This window comes from Felis catus, chromosome B4 (genome assembly GCF_018350175.1).
Source record: "Felis catus isolate Fca126 chromosome B4, F.catus_Fca126_mat1.0, whole genome shotgun sequence".
NCBI lineage: Eukaryota > Metazoa > Chordata > Mammalia > Carnivora > Felidae > Felis > Felis catus.
In genome coordinates this window covers 121123921-121130129 of record NC_058374.1, presented here as the reverse complement: position 1 = coordinate 121130129, position 6209 = coordinate 121123921, and the positions used below count along the sequence as shown (strand labels likewise).

The 6209-nt window shown below is 39.9% G+C and overlaps 1 long non-coding RNA gene across 1 annotated transcript; it reads left to right on the top strand.

Moving 5' to 3' along the window:
* The first annotated feature begins 3527 nt into the window (after window positions 1-3527).
* Window positions 3528-5150, top strand: LOC123386842. The gene is made up of 2 exons (XR_006601285.1): window positions 3528-4143; window positions 4407-5150. It is a non-coding gene; the product is annotated as an uncharacterized LOC123386842 (long non-coding RNA).
* The last annotated feature ends 1059 nt before the right edge of the window (window positions 5151-6209 follow it).

The window sequence follows — 6209 nt, the reverse complement described above, 5'->3', positions numbered from 1 at the left end:
TTTTTATCTTAATTGAGGAATCATTATTAACTCATATTTAATTTTTTTCTAGCTTTATCTATAAAAAGGACCAGAAGCAATGATACTCCAGTAGTAGTAGGTATACTTCACACTGAGTTCTTTGTTTGTAATTCCATTTCCCACTCAAGGAAATTAGGGTTTCTTATCAACATGGTTCCAGGTATGGAGCAGGAAATGTAAAAGGTAGTATCGAGACATCTTGTGCCAGATAGCAAGGAAATGCTCAAAGGTTAATGGGGCTGTGTCAAAAGGACAAAGAAGCATTGACTTAGTTTTAAGAAATTAGGATTCCATTGTGATATTCATAAAAGGAGGGAGAAGCTTTTTTTAAAAGAATAATGTCAGCAAATAAAGAAAGAAAAGAAAGTAAAAGGAATAATAGAATAAGAAGAAAAACACAATTTTTCCACCTTCCATATATTAACTGATTAAGGCAATCATCAATAGATACTAAAACCATTGGATGAAAGATAGTTGGGAAGTAGAAAATTCACAAAATCTCAAATAATCACAAATTATTAATTACATGAGGAGAGTAACCTTAACAATGAAAAGTTCTGTGGCCATCACACTAACCAAGAGATCAAACATTGTACAACCAATAGTGGGACAACCTGGCGTGAGGTACCTACTGATCAGATGCAATAAAACATCACCTATGACACTTTCCATCCAAAAATGTTTAACCAGAATCTAATCATGAGTGAACCACAAAGCAAACCCAAAATGTGGGACGGACTACAACACAATTGGCTCAGACTCTTAAAATGTCCATGTCACAGGATAGCAAAGGAAAGCAGAGGTTGTGCTCTGATTTAAACAAACTAGAGACTCAGCATAAGGAAATGCAATTCATAAAATGTGATTGGATCCTGCATCAAAAAAAAAAAGAAGTGAAAATAGGAATAAACAATATTCTTAGGAAAAACTGGAGAAATTTAAATACAGACTGTATATTGGAAAATAGCCGAGAATTATTCATTTTCTTATATGTGATAATAGTATTGTAAATGTAGAACAACCCTTTTCTTAGGAAATGCATGCTGAAGAATTTCAGAATGAGATGTCCTAACATCTGCTACTTATTTTCATACGGTTGAGAAGAGATCTATCTGTAGAGAGAAAGCACAAATGTGGCATATGCTAACAACTGGTGAATTGAGATAAAGGATGTGTGGATATTCATTGTATGATTCTCCCAACTTCTCTGTAGTTTGAAATATTTCAAAATAAAAAGTTGGCAAGGAAAAAATATCCTACCTGATAACTTCAAGTTTCTTCTTTGTGATCCATACTCTTCTCGCCTAAAGTTAGAAAAAGAAAGAGGATCCTCTTTAATATTTTTCTTTAAAATTTTTTAATGTTTATTTATTTTTTTATTTTTTCAATATATGAAATTTATTGTCAAATTGGTTTCCATATAACACCCAGTACTCATCCCAAATGTGCCCTCCTCAATACCCATCACCCACCCTCCCCTCCTTCCCACCCCCCCATCTACCCTCAGTTTGTTCTCAGTTTTTAAGAGTAAGAGGATCCTCTTTAGATGAAGAAAAAAATCTATTCAAGGTGGTAATTAAATGCTTCTTGGGCTTTAGAGTCAGACACACACAGGCTGGAGGCCGATGCAAGTTACTCATACTCTGTAACCCTCACTTCCCTCAACTATAAAATGAGGTTAACAATAGTATCCAGCTCAAAGGACTGCCAGATTCAAGAGATAATCCACATCGAGTGTTGGCATGGAACCAGCATGTGGTCACCACTTACAGATACCTGCTCTGATTTCCAGGATGCATTTATTTTTGCATGACATACCCTATGACCCAGATCAGAAATAATAGTTTCAAGGTTCTTTCTCTCACCACAGTTTGTTGGAGACTCAGTTTTTCTCGCTCTTTCTGGGCTATCTCGTTCTCTCCAGGCTACTTTGCAGCTAGTTGAGCTCATCACTTTCCACTGGAACCCAAAAGTCTGCGACTTGGCTTTCGATGGATTCGCCAACGAAGCCTTACCCATCCTGTGCCCCAGAACCTTCTCAGATGGCCAGTGAAGAAAATTCCCAAGGAAGCTCAGCTGCCTCTCAAACTATCTCTGAAGTATTAATAAAGAACCTTAGTAAATTGACTCTTGACCCTAGTATCAAACTTCTTTCCCCTCTACCAGAATATCCACCCCAAGAGCAGGACAGGGAGAAGAAACCACAGCGACTTGTGGACTGAACACTCAGCAACAGGATGGGGGGTGGAGTAAACTTTGTTAACTGCTTGGAAAGAAAGGATGGAAAGGCTGATGTGGTTTATTAAAAACCTTTGTTACTTCAACCAGCGTTCCACGGATGAATCCAGAGTAGAAAGATTTAGATGTAGATGTTATTATTCCTTGTATCATAGACCTCCTGAGGATACCAGCATGGAGAATAATTATGACATGGAGTCTGTGTAAACATTATTATATGGTGTTTTTCTTGCTAGAAATTTTAGAATCAGTTTGCAGCAGCTTGGGAAAGTTGCTCTATTAAGACAAACTATAATATTTTGATAATCTATGATATTATCTCTGTCTTGTCTTTTCTACCTTGATACCAATAATTTGTGAGAAATCCTGTAGTTTGCATTTGAATGACTTCAATATACTTTAGTTCCACTTTTTGATATGACCCAAGGAAGCACTAGTAGGTTTTGAGTGTTGCCTGGGTGTTTGAGAAGCCTGAAGTCATGAAAATCTGTTAACATGAGGCTCCTGGGTGGCTCAGTTGGATTAAGCATCCAACTAGAGCTCTGTAGAGTAGGGCTCTGTGATGGCAGCTGGGAGGCTGGAGCCTGCTTCAGATCTGTGTGTGTGTTTCTCTCTCTCTGCCCTTCTCGCACTCATGCTCTCTCTCAAGAATAAAAACATTAAAAAAAAAAAACCTAACATCAAATTGGAAGCCAAGTAACTTGCACAGGAGGAATATATAGAGAATATTCGGTGGTTTGGCTAGAGAGCATAATTATAATTATGGCAGGGTGCATAGGCTAGATTTTCTGGTTTTCAAAAATTAGAGTTGTAATAAAAATTTTTTTTGTTGTAGTTCAATTTTCAGTAGCAAATGTGTATGTAGAGGATCTTATTAAAATTGAGGTTTATTGGATACCAAAAAAAAAAAAAATACCAGTTTCAAGATCACCCATTTGTTTACTTACTTTTCAAAAGCCTTCTATAAAAAGCTCTAAAATAAAATTAATAATAATGAAGAGAAGGAGGACAATGATAGGAAGATCACGAAGAGAGAATGCAGAAGATGACAACTCACGTTTCTAAGTTTAAGAAAATGCCAATGAGGAGCGGGAACAAAAAGAGGACATAATTCAAAGTGTCATGCTTACATTTTTCAAAAGGTAAGAACAATTTCAACAGATCTTAATTGGGTGGGTGGGGTCACAGAATACTTTTAGAATCTGATAGACCCATTACCCTGAAAAACAGACATAGTGACACAACGCATGCAAATTAAAAGTCCATGGTCCCTCTGAGGCTTGTTTATGGACTAATAGGTGAGCACTATTGCCTCATGAATAGGGACCTGGTGGGACCAGAGGGCAAGATCCTCACCCTCCAATACCTGCTTGTAAGATGTCTACCATCCTGTCACTAGACAAGCACTGTGCCACCACTAGAAAATTGAAATTTGCAATTCAACCTTGGGAGTGATAAAACGATTAGAAACAAGTGAGCTGGATCAAAAACACTGGGGCCTTGGAACAGATTCTGTTAAGGAGCCAAGGGATGCGAAGGAGAACAGAACTAGGTCAAAACATCCAGCTTACATAACACAGAAAGACAGGATTAGGCCTCAGTTGAGCTACAATCCTAGGAGGGGCTGATGGCCTTGTTCTGTTCATGTGAAGAATCTCTCATCCTCGAGTGGGGGCCTCCAGGTCTGGAATCTGTATTCAATGAAGCTGAAGAGCTTCTTCAACTCAGGAATTTGTGTAGTTAACAAAATGATTTATCGAGTGTGACTGAACCCACTCTGTTAGGAGAACTATTTTTAGCTGTGGCATAAACTCACCATCCACATACCACAGAGGATGTACAGTGGGTTCAATAACAGTTTTCAGCCTTCCTCCTAAGGATGTGGTAAGTAAGAGAACTTTCTCGGGGCAAATTTTGTCCAAATCCTCATCTGTGTGCCCTGCATTGCCCTTGTCACCACAGACACCTTATTAAAGAGCCTTCATCTTTCCACTCAGCACTTGCTCAAATTACAGCCCTCATTGAGCTATAGCCCTCCATTGATTACTGGAGGAAGAAGTGCATTCCTCCAACATGTCCTGCAAGATGTCAACTGTGGATCTGTGACAGCAGAGCTTTCTCTCTCTTTCTCTCTCTGTCTCTCCCAGGCACTGTGGTCCTGCTTCTCTCTGCAGAACTTCAATTCTTCAGCTCCAGCAATGGCATTGGTAGCATTTTGTCAGCAGGAGGAGTATTTGAAACTCTTTTTGACCAGAAGAGTCACTTACTACTTGTGATCTCTCTGAAAATGGATTGCCCATCAAAAAGAAACAGGGAAGCCAGGACACATCCTATGCAGCTCCTCAGAGGCCATAAGTCAAGCCTTTACTCTTTAATCACTTCCCATCCAACATCACGAGGGCTCACCAGGTGTTCCACTGGCTCTGGAATGCTGTTATCCTAAATAGACCCAAAGCCACAAAATCTGGGTTTTAGGCAGGACAGTTGGAAACATCTTGCTGTTGCCTGGAGCTTTTTCTCTTAGGCTCAGCTAACAGCTAAGAGGTGTTCCAGAGCTGACTCGTATGGGTTCATAAGGGCAGATTGTTAAATTTTCAGGAATTTTGCAAGTCAGTTGTTCAATTATTGGTAGGTTAAAACTGACATGGTGGGAATATTTACGCCAAGGAAATAGGCAAACACTAAAAATAATGGTTTTCTCTCCCACTCACAGCTGGTTGTTAATTGTTTACCAGTATACTACTATTAGTAATGATAAACTATGCAGTCTACTTACTGGTTAAGCCCACAGGTTTTTAGAGCCAGGCTGAATTGAACCAGAGTCCTAGCTTCACACTTACTATATTACTTAACATTCGTTTCACCAAATAAAATTAAGCTTTAAAAAAGTACTGTGCTGTGTAACACTTACTTCCCATTCTTCATGTTTCCATTTGGAGAACTTCCATTAGAGTCACACTCCTGGCTTTTCTCTGATTTCCAAGGGAGGAGTGACTTGGGTGATTGGTGAATTTAGGAAAAGCAGTTCAGCATGTGTGACTCTGCCATCCTAGCACATGGCATCAAATGTCATGGGCTAAGAGAGTTGCTTGAGCATTTAAAAGTTCTGCACCCAATTCCAGGGGTGAGGGGAGGCAAGGATGGGTTCCCCACACCACTAAGCAATTCTCAGACACCAACTGGGTGTCCTACAGTTCAGCTCAATTCTGACACTGTCTGCTAGGAGATAGCATCAGATTCCATAGGTTAAGGGCTTAGTCCCACAAGACTGCCCCCACCTCCACTTCAGATGCCACCAGCCGAGTCCAGGTTGTCACCTGTTCTTCTGGTCAACTGTCTATGAATCAGAGGTTTTCACAACACCCTCCTCAGGTTCAATTAATTTGCTGACAGAACTCAGAGAAACATCTTAATCACTGTTTTATAAGAAGATGTAACTGAGGAACAGCCAGACCTGGGCAAGGGGTTGTAGATTTTCCATGCTCTCAGGAAAAGACATTCTCCCAAATCTCCATGTGTTCACCAGCCTAGAAGCTTTCCAAACCCTATCCTTCTGGGGTTTGATGGAGGCTTCATACGTAGGTATGGCTGCTCAAATCATTGAGTGTTGGTGATTGATTCAACCTCCAGCCTCTCTTTCCTCCTGAGAGGTCACAGGGGTGGGACTGAAAGTTCCAACCCTCAAATCACAGGATTGGTTCTCCTGGCAACCAGCCACCATCCTCAGGTGCTCTACAAGTCACTTATTAACATAACAAAAGACATCTTTATCACTCTCATCACTTAGGAAATTCCAAGAGTTTTAGGACGTTTGTGCCACAAACAGCACCAAAGACCGAATATAGATTTCTTATGATTAATCACAATATCCAACATCCCTATCAGGTACACAATACAGTCTACAAGAAAGAGGCAGGCACAAAGAAGGGCATGCCTCCTTCCTTTAGGGA